Source organism: Mirounga leonina, unplaced genomic scaffold (assembly GCF_011800145.1).
Source record: "Mirounga leonina isolate KUSES-001 unplaced genomic scaffold, KU_Mleo_1.0 Mir_173, whole genome shotgun sequence".
Classification (NCBI taxonomy): Eukaryota; Metazoa; Chordata; class Mammalia; order Carnivora; family Phocidae; genus Mirounga; species Mirounga leonina.
Window position 1 is genome coordinate 58,692,945 of NW_023270447.1, and position 14,784 is coordinate 58,707,728.

Consider the following 14,784-nt stretch of genomic DNA (forward strand, 5'->3'; position numbering starts at 1 on the left):
CCTGGGTGGCTCAGATGGTTAAGCGTCTGCCTTCGGTTCAGGTCATGATCCCAGGGTCCTGGGATCGAGTCCCACATCGGGCTCCCTGCTCCTTGGGAGCCTGCTTCTCCCTCTGCCTCTCTCTCTCTGTCTCTCATGAATAAATAAATAAAATCTTAAAAAAAAAAAAAAAAATATATATATATTTCTTATGTCTTTCTCCAGTCCATCCGTATCTGCCTCCAAGGCTACTGCTCTAGCTTGAACCACCCCTACCTGAACCACCCATCTCTGCTTCCAGTTTGGCCGCTCTCCCCACAATCCATTCACTAAATCTGACCATGTGACCCAGAGGCTCAAACTCCTCCAGCAGTCCTTGCCTACCTTCAGGATAAAGTCTGCATTCCTTAGTAAACCTTTCTTAACTTGGCTCCCACCTTCCTCATTTTTCCACCTCTTCATTGCAAACTCCAGGTTTCAGACTACAGAACCAGCCACTACTAACTTGAGTCCAGGCACACTTTGCTTCCCCAAGTCCCATCCTTGCCCGGCTAGCTGGGGCTCATCCTTCAGCTAGGACTTGCTCCTCCCACTCACTGATAGCTGTGCACCTAGCTGCAGCTGTTCGTTTATATTGGTTTCCCTCACAGACCAGGTACTCCTTGAGGTCAGAGTGTATCATCTATCTGAACCCATCACTCCTAGAGTGCCTGCCCCATACGTATACATAGAAACACACACGTGAGCGCACGTACACACACACTAAAGACACACACAAAGGCAAATGGTAGAAAGCTTGACAGCTGGGGTGGGGGGTGCATTTGAGGAAGTCACTGCGTTCATCACCTTCTTTCTTTACTTCTTGGGTAACCTGGAAAGAATCATCTCTGGAAAATATCAAAGCACTTTACCATTTTCAGAAAAACAAAACCAAAAACAAAAAAACAAAAAACAGTGGCTTCATACAGGATGATACTGGGATTGCTCCTGTACAAATAAGAAAACTGAGATCTTGGGGAAAGTTAATAGGCTTGATCAAAACCATCAGGACTCTTTTGGGGAGATCTTGCAGCCTGAGTACGGGTAGGCTGAAGGGAAGAGTTAGTTAATAGTAACCCCATCTGGAGACAGTTCAGATTCCATCCAGTCTCACTGTAACAGAGGTCTGAGGCAACGGAAAAACATGCCCTAGCTTTCCCAAACCCAAGGCAGGTGCCTAAGTAAGCTAAGTCTACCCACTCCGACCACTTCCAGAAGTATCTCTGCAATTCCACAGAAAGGCCAGAGTTCCTGCAAAAATCGTGTTGGTGAGCAAACAAAAAGAGGACAACTAAAACTTACTGAGCACCTCATAGTTGACGGGCGTTTTAAAAGCTTTATGTCACTTAATTCTCACTACAGTTCCGACGTAGGAACTCATTTCATCGGTGAGAAAACTGAGGTCCACAGAAACTGAGAACTTATCCAAGACCACACAGAGTTCAAATCCGAAACCGAGTCAGACTGCCTCCAGTGCCTGCGCTCTCTGCTCTGTTCCGGGGGCACAGAGGAGATGGGGGCAGCAGCAGGAGAAACTCACCTCGGCTGGAGCCCAGAGCGTGAACAAGACAGTGTGATCCCTGCTCGGTTCTGCGCCCCGCCAACGAGCCAATAGGCCTCAGCTTCCGGAACCGGTGGGCAGCAAGGGAGGTTGGCCTGATGGTGGAAAACGGGACCTGGCTGAAGTCTGGCGGTGAAGGGGAAGCTCCTCCCGGAGGAGGGGAAAGGGCCTGGCTTTCAGCGTGACGCCCAGTGGTGGACCCCAGCCCTGCCCCTCCTGAAGAGGCGGAGGGCGGAAGCCAGAGCTGCGAGCCTGCGCCATCTCCTCCTCTGGCGGCTAGCGGTCGGATTGGCTGGAGTTTAGACACACCTCACTGCGCAGGTCTGGAGGGGGCGGGGCCGGGCGAAGCACGAGCCGCCGGCCACGTGGGAGGCTCTAGCGGCCGGGGAGGCGGTGCCTCTGCTGGCCCACGTTGCACCGCGCGCCGCGGCGACACCACTGTAGGCTGCTGGGGCGCTTTCTGCTGGAAGGCGGAGGCTCCTGGGTGACACGTTGCCGGTTCCTCTGTGTCTCCTCTCCTCCCGGATTCGCAGCACCAGCTCTCTCTCCTCTCCCATAGAGACGGGTTGGCCGGGTTTCCAGCGCATACCTAAGCTGGCGCGGTCACTTGGTCAGGCAAACAGGCTCCGAGCGTAGCAGCAGCATAAAAGTTGTAACAAGGAAGACCTCGAGCCTCTGGGCTCCAAGAGATAGAAAGTTCCTTGCCCCTGTATCTGGACTGTGGACCCTGGCCGCGCATTAATGTGCCAGTACTGTGCTAGACTTTATAAACATGTTTTTTATTGAATCTTCACCACAACCCTGTAAAGGGAATGTTCTTAATTTTTTGGTAAGCCTTTTAATTGAAGTATGGTATAGCATACACAGAGAAAAATGCACAAATCTTAAACGTACAGCTCTATTTTTTTCCCAATGTAATTATTATCCAGGTGAAGATACAGACGTTACCAGCACACTGGAAGCCTCCTGTGAGGGAAGTATTCACGTTCCATTTTACAGATTGGACAGACTCAGCCAGGTAAAGTAGCTTGCCCAAAGTCACACAGCTAAAGTTACAGATATGTTTGAAATGCCCCTTGCCATTTGGACCAAGAGCTGTCTTGCATTTTACGTGTTTTCCTCTCTGTGTAGCTCGCCTTTCTCTCTCCACATCTCTTGTCTTTCCTACCCCTCTACTCCTCCCCATCTTTTTTTGCCCCCTGGATTACTCCCCACCATTTCCTCAGTACAGGTGGTGTCCTGGTAGACCAAATGTCCAACGTTTGATGCCATCTGTCCTCATAAAGTCACTCAGATTCCAGCTTATGTGATCAGAATTTTATATCCGTCAAACTCTAGATTGGGTTGTCCCAGCAGAAACTAAGAACCAGACAGTAAGAAGCAGAAACTAAGAACAAAGTTCAGGTTCCCATAACAGATCCCTGTATGCAAATCTGGGCAATAAAGGGGCCACCCTAGACGCTCACAGCCTGGAGACAGAGGGAGTAGGCCTATGTACCTTTTTTTTTTTTTTTTTTAAGATTTTATTTATTTGTCAGAGAGCACAAGCAGGGGGAGCGGCAGGCAGAAGGAGAGGGAGAAGCAGGCTCCCTGCTGAGCAAGGAGCCCCCATGTGGGACTTGATCCCAGGACCCTAGAATCATGACCTGAGCTGAAGGCAGATGCTTAACCGACTGAGCCACCCAGGCATCCTGGTCTATGTACCTTTCTTAGTTAAAAAGGAACTTGAGGCAAGACAGTGAGGGGAGGTACTTATCCATACTCTCTTGCCTGGCTCTTAGCAGAGCCTCTCAGACCCTCTTCATACTTCTTACCAGTGTCAGTAAGGACCCTGGGAAGGAGAGGGAGACCGTAAATCCAGATTGATCTCCAGGAGTAAATATTAGGCTGAGTGTCTTTCATCCAGTAGAGTGTTCTTCATGCAACTAGTACTGAGGCCCTACTGTGTGCTAGATAATCTGCTAGCATGCTGAAAATACCTTGAACAAGATCTTGCCTTATGAGCTGAACTTCCAGTGACATTGTAGTAGAGGGCAGGAGCACGTTTAAGGAAAGCCTAAACTCCTTCCAGTTCATGAATGTCTCTAAAGGGCAGAATCATTTCTAAACCCTGGACAGCTCAGAAACTAGCCCTTAATGCAGGATGTTAACCTTTTCTGTAGCAAAGGGATAATACCAACTTTATAAGACCTAATTTTCCCCAAAAAACCATGAGAATCCGTGCCTGGATAGCTACTGGGGATAGCCATAGGGTTGTGCACAAAGGCACTATTTCTTTCTCAGTCCCTTGGATCCTGTGGTCCAATTCAAGAGCCTGCTGAGGGCCAGGCCCTGTGGGCTGTACTATGCAGTCTGCTTCTTCATCCTTCCAGATCCAAGCTCCAATCCCCTCCTTTTTTTTTTTTTAATTTAAAGATTTTATTTATTTATTTGACAGAGCAACACAGCGAGAGAGGGAACACAAGCAGGGGGAGTGGGAGAGGGAGAAGCAGGCTTCCTGTGAGCAGGGAGCCCGACGTGGGGCTCGATCCCAGGACCCTGCAATCATGACCTGAGCCAATGGCAGACGCATAACGACTGAGCCATCCAGGTGCCCCTCAGATCCCCTCCTTTCCCCAGCAGGCCATTGCACCTGTACATGATTCCGCTGTACATATTTCACTGATTTCAGTGTGGACTCTGTGTACTCTTATCTTGTCTTACCCATTGGACTGGGAACCCTCTTCAATGCCAGAGACTGGTTTAGGAAACATGCCTTAGCTACCTTTTTTTTTTTTTTTAAAGATTTTATTTATTTGACAGAGACATAGAGAGAGAGGGAACACAAGCAGGGGGAGTGGGAGAGGGAGAAGCAGGCTTCCTGCAGAGCAGGGAGCCCGATGCAGGGCTCAATCCCAGGACCGTGGGATCATGACCTGAGCTGAAGGCAGACGCTTAACGACTGAGCCACCCAGGCGCCTCTTAGCTACCATTTTTAATAGCAAAACAATAGCTAATGTTTTTTGGGCTCTTACTATATGCATCAGACACTGTACTGAATATTTCATAGAGATTATCTCATTTAATCTTCACAGCAACCTTAGGAATAGGGACCATTATCATCCCCCCTTTTGCAGTTGAAAAAAGAGGCTAAATGACTTGTGTAGGGTCACACAGTAAATGGAACCATAGCCGGCATCTCTGACTCCAAAATCCATGTTTTTTCCAGGACATCACTTGGTGGGCTGCATGAATAAATGTCTGAAATTTGTATTCACGTGAGGTCCAAACACTCAAAGGAGTAACATGAGAAGTAATAGGGAAGATGTGACTATAGAGTCAGGCCTTAGTAGGTCAATGGTTCTCATGAGTAACACCTTTGGGAGGCATACACCACTAGGCACTTGGACAGGTACCATCTGCTGGAAATAGAAGTGAACTAGGTTGGGCACAGAATTTCCCAACAATTCTGTCTTGTAGGAGATTTGTGTGATGCATCAACCTGCTGGATCTGACATAGCTGTGGAGTTGGGTAACCCACAGTATCAATCATGTACTGTAGTATTTCTCTGCTTTGCTGCCCCAGAGCTTTCTCCACTCTACAGAAGGCTGCTTGGCTATATGTAGCTGCAACCTGGAAGGGTGAGGGAGTGTAGGTCTCCAGGGGAGACCCTCAAAAATAGAGGGACAAGGATCTTTAGGTAAATGCTCCAGCCAACAGATTCTCCAGTAGGGTAATTATGAGGTATGGTTTTCATAGTTTTTCAGAGGCTTCCCTAGGTGGATTGGTTCCAGTTGCCCATAGTATTAACTGGTTTTTTGTTTGTTTTAAGATTTTATTTATTTATTTAACAGAGACAGAGCAGGAACACAAGCAGGGGGAGTGGGAGAGGGAGAAACAGGTGCCCCACCCAGCAGGGAGCCCCATGTGGGATTCGATCCCAGGACCCTGGGATCATGACCTGAGCCAAAGGCAGATGCTTAGTGACTCAGCCACCCAGGCGCCCTTAACTGGTTAAATTGTTTCCCCCCTGCTTTTCTATCTCATTTCCCCCTCTGGTTCCTGAAATCATCTCCCAAATAAATGGCCTGTGTCCAGTCCTTGTCTCAAGGTCTGACTTTAGAGAGATCCCAACTAAGACACTTAACTATCTAGATGTTTCTTTTCTTTAAAAAAAATAATTTACACACATGTATGTGTGTTTCCTTTATAAGACTGATACATCTGGGGTACCTGGGTGGCTCAGTCAGTTAAGTGTCTGCTTTTGTCTCAGGTCAAGATCCCAGAGTCCTGGGATGTGTCCTGCTCCCTGCTTAGCAGGGAGTCTGCTTCTCCCTCTTTCTTCCTCTCCCCCAACCCCCTCTTGCACTTGTACCACTCTTTCTCAAATTAAAAAAAAAAAGACTCGTACATGTTCATTATTGCAACTATTGCAAATTTTGGAAAATATAAAAGAATTGCCCCATTACCTAAAGACAACCACTGTTATCTTTCAGCATATGACAAATTATTTCTTTTGTGTTTCCGTTTTTTTTGTGTGTGTATGTTTCTGTTTTTAACTGTTATTGTAATCTAAACTACTAAAATAATTATTCTGGGGGCGCCTGGTTGGCTCAGTCGGCTAAACATCTGCCTTCGGCCCAGGTCATGATCTCAGGGTCCTGGGATCGAGTCCCACATCGGGCTCCCAGCTCAGCGGGGAGCCTGCTTCTCCCTCTGACCCTATCCCCTCTCATGCCGTTTTTCTCTCTCTCTCTCAAATAAATAGATAAATAAAATCTTTAGGAAAAAAAAAGATTTTATTTATTTATTTGACAGAGAGAGACACAGCGAGAGAGGGAACACAAGCAGGGGGAGCGGGAGAGGGAGAAGCAGGCTCCCTGCAGAGCAGAGAGCCCAATGCGTGGCTCAATCCCAGGACCCTGGGATCATGACCTGAGCCGAAGGCAGATGCTTAACGACTGACCACCCAAGCACCCCAAAATTCAGTTTGTTCTTAACGATGTCTATGAATTTGGGAAAAATAGGTTTTAAAAAAATGTATGTAGGGGTGCCTGGGTGGCTCAGTTGGTTAAGCGCCTGCCTTTGGCTCAGGTCATAATCCTGGAGTCCTGGGATCGAGCCCCGCGTCAGGCTCCCTGGTCAGCGGGGAGTCTCCTTGTTCCTCTCTCTGCCTGCTGCTCCCCGTGCTTGTGCTTTCTCTCTCTCTGTCAAATAAATAAAATGTTAAAAAAATGTATGTAGGGGCGCCTGGGTGGCTCAGTCGTTAAGCGTCTGCCTTCGGCTCAGGTCATGGTCCCAGGGTCCTGGGATCGAGCCCCGCATCCGGCTCCCTGCTCAGCGGGAAGCCTGCTTCTCCCTCTCCCACTCCCCCTGCTTGTGTTCCCTCTCTCACTGTGTCTCTCTCTGTCAAATAAATAAAATCTTTAAAAAAAAAAAAAAAAGTATGTAATAATAGGACCAGTGGTATTTGGAAACTGACTCATGACATTAACTAGAAAATGTTGAAAGCTATTACTTTAGAGATGACATTTTCCCATGAAATTGTATCATTGGGATAGGTAGAAATGGAGGGAAGGATCATTCCCAGAACATCAATTAGGAAAAACATATTGGCAAGCAGAACCAAGGTACATTTAGCAGGTGGGCCACTTCAGCTACAATGTAAATTCATATAGAATACTTAGCCAAAAAGTTTGAACTTTGTAGAGATAGTAAAGGTTTTCCAAGCAGGAAAAAGACATAATTAAAGGATATAAAAAATAGATGGAGTGATGGTTAGAAATTAGGCACCAGGGGGCCCCTGGGTGGCTCAGTTGGTTAAAGCATCTGCCTTTGGCACGGGTACTGATTCCAGGGTCCTGGGATGGAGCCCAGCATCAGGCTCCCTGCTCGGTGGGGAGCCTGCTTCTCCCTCTGCCTCTGCCACCCGGCTCGTGCTCTCTCTCTCTCTCACTCTCTCTATTTCAAATAAATAAAATCTTTTAAAAAGGAAGAAAAAGAAATTAGGCGTCAGCAGCAGGCCTAGGCCTGTGTGGTTAAGAGTATGAATTAGGGTAGTACTTCATTACTGGAAAAGTGAAGTACCTTCGAGATGGTGAAAAATTGGCCATGTGGGCAGATAATCCTGTCACCCTGGAAGTCAAAGGGAGGAAGCACTCTTTTTTAATTGATTATAGCAAACTTTTTTTTAAATTAATTTATTTGAGAGAGACAGGATGAGTGCAGTGCATGAGCCAAGGGAGAGGCGGTTGCTTCTACCCTTATCTAAGTCACTACTACCTCAACTATGGTTTACTCTTAGAACTTCCTAAGTGTTCCTCACACAGAGCCAAGGATGTAGGCTAGATGCCAGGGCAACATCTTGCTTGGTCACCGTAGCCCAGGGCCCAAGCCTCAACTCAGTTCGAGAATCCTAACTCACAAGGGAGCTTACTGGGATTTACATGTTCAAAAAGGACTGATACATAAATTAGAAAATCAGTATATTAATTCACTATGGAAAGACTGCATTTCAAGGATTGCTATGTTCCTGCCTGCCCTCCAGAAGACTCTCTTCTTGTCACTAAGGAATATAGGAAGCAAAATATTACTAAGAACTTTAGAATCAGTTTGATGATGAATTTGATATATATAGAATATATGGATGTATATTCACTCTGGGTCCAGATGGACTCTCAAGCTCCCATTCCCCCATCAGAGGTGCCCTTGCCCAGTTACTCCCTCTCTTCCACAGCAGTTTCTAGCATCTCAATTCCTTTAGTCATTGCCATTAGAATAATGCTAATTAAGTTGGTTCCCTAGGCATGCTCTGACAGATTACAATTTGTTAGAGTTTTAGCATAAATTTGGTGTCCTTGGCACACCTGGGTGGCTCAGTCAGTTGAGCAGCCAACTCTTGATTTCGGCTCAGGTCTTGATCTCAGGGTTGTGGAATTGAGCCTCAGGCAATTGAGGCTCTGTGCTCAGCAGGGAGTCTGCTTGAAGATTCTATTTCTCCCTCTCCCTCTGCCTTTCCTAAGGTGGTTCAGAAGTGGTCAGATTAAGGATCCATTTTTTTATTAAAGAATATGAAAGAAAGAGGAATAAAGGATGACCCCTGGGATTTTGACCTCAGCAACTGGGCAAATGTTAGTGTCCTTTACTAAATGGGAAAAACTGGGAAAGCAGTACATGAGTGAGAGGGAGAAAATAATTCTTTTTGGACAAGTTGAATTTGAAATGCTTATAAGACATAAGGGAGCCAAGTAGGCTTTTTGAATATATCAGTCTGGAGCCCAGTGGTGAGGTCAGGGCTGTATAAATGATGTCTAAGGTCCTGAAATTGGATGAGTTTAGGGAGTGAGGGAGACGTAAGAGAAATGAGGACCAAGGATTCTGATGTGGAGGGCCCTGTAACATTTAGAAGTCAGGAAAAGGACCCAGAAAAGGAACAGCCAATAAAATGAAAGAAAAATCAGTAGAGTGCAAAATCCCAGAAGTCAAATCTTTTCGAGGAGAGAATGATTAACCAGGACAAATGCTGCTGAGAGGTCATGTAAGATGGAGACTGAGGCTTGACTATTGGATTTGGCATAGTGGCAGCCATTGGCGATCTTGACATAGAGGCTTCAGCGAAGTAGTATAGACAAAGGTTAGAGTGAATTAAGAAAAGAATTGGAGGGGGCACCTGGCTGGCTCAGTCAGAGGAGCATGCAACTCTTTGATTTCAGGGTCGTGAGTTGGAGCCCCATGCTTGCTGTACAGATTACATAAATAAATAAAAAGTGAAACAAAAAATTTAAAAGAATTGGAGGTGAGGAAGTGGACCAAGTGCCTATATGATGAGGGAGCAGAAAGCAAGCTGAGGGCAAAGCACAAGCTGACACCCTGAAACTACCCCCCACCCAGGGGGGATATGTGTGACATTCCTCAGGCACTCCTGGTGAAAAAGGGACAGGCAGGGCTAGGTAGGGAGAGATATATAAGGGGCTCCATGATCAGGCTCACAGAAATCCCAAAAATGCGGAGGTATAAGGAAACTAGAGATATGGAAACACTCCAGACCCCCCTGCCCTAGATGTCCGAAGGGGGAGTCTTATTTATGACAGTCTCCTGTGGTCAATAGAAAATAAACAGGCCCTAAAAAGAAGCCATTAAAGATGTTATCACTAGTCCTACTACTTACACAAAGATGCTGTCAAGTAGAGAAGTCAAAAAGATTTAAGTTCCCTGGTTAATTTTCTATAAAAGTCCAACCCTAAAAGCCCTCAGTGGCAACCCTGTCGGGACCCCTGTCACTCCTGAGAGCTTTTTTTTTTATCCTTGCTTAATATCCTCGGTCGCTTTACTCACTCTCCTTTGTCCACGAGATTCATTCTTGGAGTCCGTGAGAAAAGAACCTAGTTCTCCCACATCACTGGCTGCCCTAAAACTAAGGGAAAGAAAAAAAATAAATGGTTAACTTACAGAGATCACAGTCCTGCAAGATATGAGTCTCCATCAGTCTTACTGGTTTATAAGAAAAAAAGCATTCTTACATGTCTATGGAAGTTAGCTTGTTGATAGACCCATAGACTCAATTTCTTGGAGTCCAAACAGCACCCTCCCATCCATAGTCATGTGGGAAACAAAGGTAGAAGGAAATGTAGATAAAATTTTCTTATAACCTGCAGCCCATTGACAAATACTTGAGTCAGGCAGAGAATAACGTTCCTCCAAGAAACTCCCAACTGTCTTAATGTTAATGCTTTGCTAGAGGAGAAAAACAACCCTAGCTTGACAATAGCCAGGTCTCCAGGATCCTGAGAGTCTTCTTTAGCATATCAAAGTCCTTTTGGAAACCTCCCTTTTTCCTTACCTCCCCCAACTTCCAAGTATATAATCAGTCACCCCTCACAACCCAGGTGTACCACCTTTTCCTGCCCAGGGGTCCTGTTCCTGTCCTTTAATAAAATCACCTATTTACACCAAAGATGTCTCTCTCCAGAACTTGGCCATCAGCTCTGGACCTCACCATTCCAAAAACTACATCATATAGGCAACCCTTTTAGGAACTTTGCTCTAGCAAAATGGGACAGTAGTTGGAAGAGTAATGAAGTTAAGGGTGGGATTTTTTTCCCCTGAATTGGTAGATAACACGATTACAGTAGGTTATGTGCTGATCCAGCAGAGTGAGGAAAATTAACAATTTAGGAGAAAAAATAATTGCAGGAGCAATATCTTTGAGTAGACAAGAGAGCGTGGACTTTTCATGTGTTAGCTAGGAAAACAGACGAATATTTTAAAAGTAATTGATGCCTCCTGATCTCCAATATCTCATTTAATCCTCAGAGTAATCCAGCACATTGGTATTATCAACCTCAGAGTGAAGTAAAGCCAGTGTCTGAGAGGTTTAGTGACTTGCTTAAGGTAACATAGTGGTGGAGATGGGATTAAAATTTTTGGCTAATTTCAAAGAGAGTATATGTTTCACTGAGCTCAACAAAAGTCATTGAATCAATGAATGAGTGCATACGGAAGTGTACTAATCAAGAAACTGGATAGTAGCTGTAGGGTGCCTAGAATGTGAGGCTGGGGAGCTGAGAATCTCACAGCCCTGAACCTCTAGCCTTGAGGCTGCCCACTGGGTTGGTTGTGAATCATCTAGGACAGTTATTGTTTAGATACAACTGTGTTTAAATCCTTGCCGTACCCCTTAGTAGCTGTGTGACCTTGGGCAAATTTCCTCATCTGTGAAATAGAGATTTTAATATCTACCTTGCTGATACGTTTTTGGATTAAATGAAACAATGGGGGCGCCTGGGTGGCTCAGTCGTTAAGCGTCTGCCTTCGGCTCAGGTCATGATCCCAGGGTCCTGGGATCGAGCCCCGCATCAGGCTCCTTGCTCAGCGGGAAACCTGCTTCCCCCTCTCCTTCTGCCCCTGCTTGTGTTCCCTCTCTCGCTGTGTCTCTCTCTGTCAAATAAATAAATAAAATCTTTAAAAAGAAACAATGGATGTAAAGTGCCAGCTAGTGCATAGTAGGGATTTAGCAAATGGTAGTGATTATTATTTGTATTCAGAGTGGATTGCTGTAAGGGAGGCTGAAGTAAGAGAACCATCCCCTCCCCACCCAGGAAAGCTGCTGAAACTGCTCCCCAGATCTGAGAGAGATAGATAGCAGGACTCCTGAATGGAGGAAGACTGGAGAAGGATTGCACTCTCTCTCCATCTCTCTCTCTCTCTCTCACTCACCCACGTGTGCATACACGCCTTTCTGGAGAGCACCGGCTGTCGGTGTAGAAGCTATGGTTGTATCAGGGCAGGAATCAAGTCACAAAGGTTAATGCTACAGTGAAGTGGGAAGAAGGCTGCAGCCAACTGAAATCATTGGTCTGGGGCTGGAAAAGGGAGGGGAAGAGGAGGGAGAGATGTGGGCAGGTCTGGCGAGTCAAGGGCGCAGAACCACAGCAGGAAGCTGACACCCTAAATCATATGGCTGTGCGGATTTCCCCTGTCAACTTCACTTCCCAATTTTACATCGTTCCATTGCACATGTCACCCACGGAGGCCACTCTGTGCTAAAAGTGGGTAGAAGTGATTGATTTATTCATTCAGTTGACAAACATTTAATGATACCTACTGATGTGGGGAACAAAGGCAGAAGGAAATGTAGATAAAATTAAATTTCCTTATAACCTGCAGCCATACTTGAGGCAGGCAGAGTATGGCCTTCCTTCAGGAACTCCCAACTGTCTTAATGTTAATGATTTGCAAGAGGGCACAACAACCTTAGCTTGACAAGAGCTCAGCCTCCAGGATCGTCTTCTTTAGCATATGAAAATCCTTTTGGAAACTTCCTTTGTCTTTACCTACCCCAACTGCATAGTATATAATCAGTTGCTCCTCACAATCCCAGGGCAGCTTTTTCTGCCCATGGGTCATGTCCCTGTGCTATGATAAAAATACCTTTTTGCACCAAAAATGTCTGAAGAATTCTTTCTTGGCCATTGGCTCTGAACCCCAACATTTCCATTATCACCTACCATGTGCCAGGAATTTTCTGGAAGGATAAACAGTTGCTGGTCAGGGAAATAAAGGGACCTAGGGAACGGCAGTGTAGGCAGAGAAACTAACATGTGCCAAGTTGTGGAGAAAGGAAGCAGGATGTTACATTCCAGGAACTATATATGGTTTGATAAGAAGGGGACCTAGAGGGACACCTGGGTGGTTCAGTGGGGTAAGCATCTGCCTTCCGCTCAGGTCATGATCCCAGGGTCTGGGATGGAGTCCCGAATCAGGCTCCTTGCTCGTCAGAGGGAGCCTGCTTCTCTGTCTGCCTTCCGCTCCCCCTGCTTGTGTTCTCTCTCTCTGACAAATAAATAAAATCTTAAAAGAAAAAGAGCGGGGGGGGGGGGGGATATAGAGTTCCAGGCAGAAAAGTGGGAGATGAAATTGGAGAGGTAGGATGAGGTCAGTTCATAAAGAGCCTTAGATGCCACATAAAAATGTCTGGATAATTGACTAACCATTTGCGGATAAAAAAGTTGAACTCCTGGGACACCTGGGTGGTTCAATCAGTTAAGCACTGTCCGACTTCGGCTCAGGTCATGATCTCGGGGTCCTGGGATCAAGTCCCACTTGGGGCTTCTTGCTCAGGGGGGAGCCTGCTTCTCCCTCTGCTCCTCCCCCTGCTTGTGCTCACGCTCTCTCTCTCTCTGACAAATAAATAAAATCTTTAAAAAAAAATTGAACTCCTTCCTCATACTAGACACAAAGGTAAATTTCAGAAGGTTTACAGGTTTTAATATTAACAAGCAAATAAAATCCTAAAAGAAGAAACAGGAGAGTATTTTTATAATCTTGGGGGTAGAAAAGGCCTTTCTTAATTTTACAACCAAGATTAGTATTGACAGTTTTCTTTTTTAAAGATCTTATTTATCCACTTGAAAGAGAGAGAGACAGGGAGAGAAGGAACACAAGCAGGGGGAGTGGGAGAGGAAGAAGCTTCCCGCTGAGCAGGGAGCCTGATGTGGGGCTCAATCCCAGGACCCCGGGATCATGACCCAAGCCAAAGGCAGACGCTCAACGAATGAGCCACCCAGGCACCCCCAGTATTGACAGTTTTTGATGTGGGAAACAAGAAAAATTATTAAATTTCCTACTAACAGTCCATTGACAAGTCCTTGAAACAGGCAGAGTGACATTCCTCTAGGGACTCAACTACCTCACTGTTAATACTTAGCTAAAGGCAAAAGGTAATCTTAGCCTGACCCTCCAGGATCCTGTAAGTCTACTTTAACATATAAAAATTCCCTAGGAAGCTTCCTTTATCTCTACCCCTGAAGATACTTGTTGGCAATCATCCTCCAAGCATATGACCAACTGATACACATCTGAAGGGTGTCATGACTAAGGTTTTACTAGTCAGTAGTAAATGACTTTTTCCCAACAATAGCTAGCCCCCTCAAGGTCCTGGAAACCTAACTTCCAAATTCCTTAGACTTACGCTATCCCTAACCCCCTCCCAACTTGAAAGTATATAATGGGCCACTCCTCATGACCCCAGTGCAGCTCATTCTGCGCGTGGGTCCTGTCCCTGGGCTTTAATAAAACCACCTTTTTGCACCAAAGACATCTCAAGAATTCTTTCTTGGCTGTTGGCTTCGAACCGTAACATCTTTCCTACATCAGTTTTCACTAGATAAAAGTGAAAATCGTGCAGCAAAAACAAAATAAGCAAGATTAGAAGACAAATGACAAAGTAGGAAAAGAGTTTGCAATATTGAATGGTCAAAGGGCTCAAATCTTACTTTGTAAAGAACTGCTATAAAATCAACAAGAAGAAGACAAATTTTTTTTAAAAATAGGCGTTGAGCATCTGCCTTTGGCTCAGATCATGGTCCCGGGGTCCTGGGATCAAGCCCCACATCAGGCTCCCTGCTCCTTGGGAAGCCTGCTTCTCCCTCTCCCACTCCCCCAGCTTGTGTTCCAGCTCTCGCTGTGTCTCTCTCTGTCAAATAAATAAATAAAATCTTAAAAAAAAGATAGGCAAAGTGCTTAACAGGTAGTAGTTCTCAGTAGAAAAAAGAAAAATGGCTATAAAAAGGTTATTCAAATACACTGACAATGAAAGAAATACAAATCACTCTCCCCATCATATTGATAAAACTAAAAAGATAAAGCCCCAGTGTTGGGGACAGTATGAAAAAAAGGATCTATTCATACACTGTTGATGGGAATACAAAATAGTATAATCTTTCTA

The 14,784-nt window shown here is 45.5% G+C and overlaps 1 protein-coding gene across 1 annotated transcript in view; it reads right to left on the reverse strand.

The window, feature by feature from the left end:
- Positions 1-1,779, reverse strand: part of AKR1A1 (aldo-keto reductase family 1 member A1) — a 12,951-nt gene extending 11,172 nt beyond the window's left edge. Inside the window, exon 1 of the mRNA XM_035018697.1 lies at positions 1,559-1,779. The gene's annotated coding sequence lies outside the window, so the exon portion shown is untranslated. The remainder of the gene's footprint in view (positions 1-1,558) is intronic.
- Between the last annotated feature and the right edge of the window lie 13,005 nt (positions 1,780-14,784).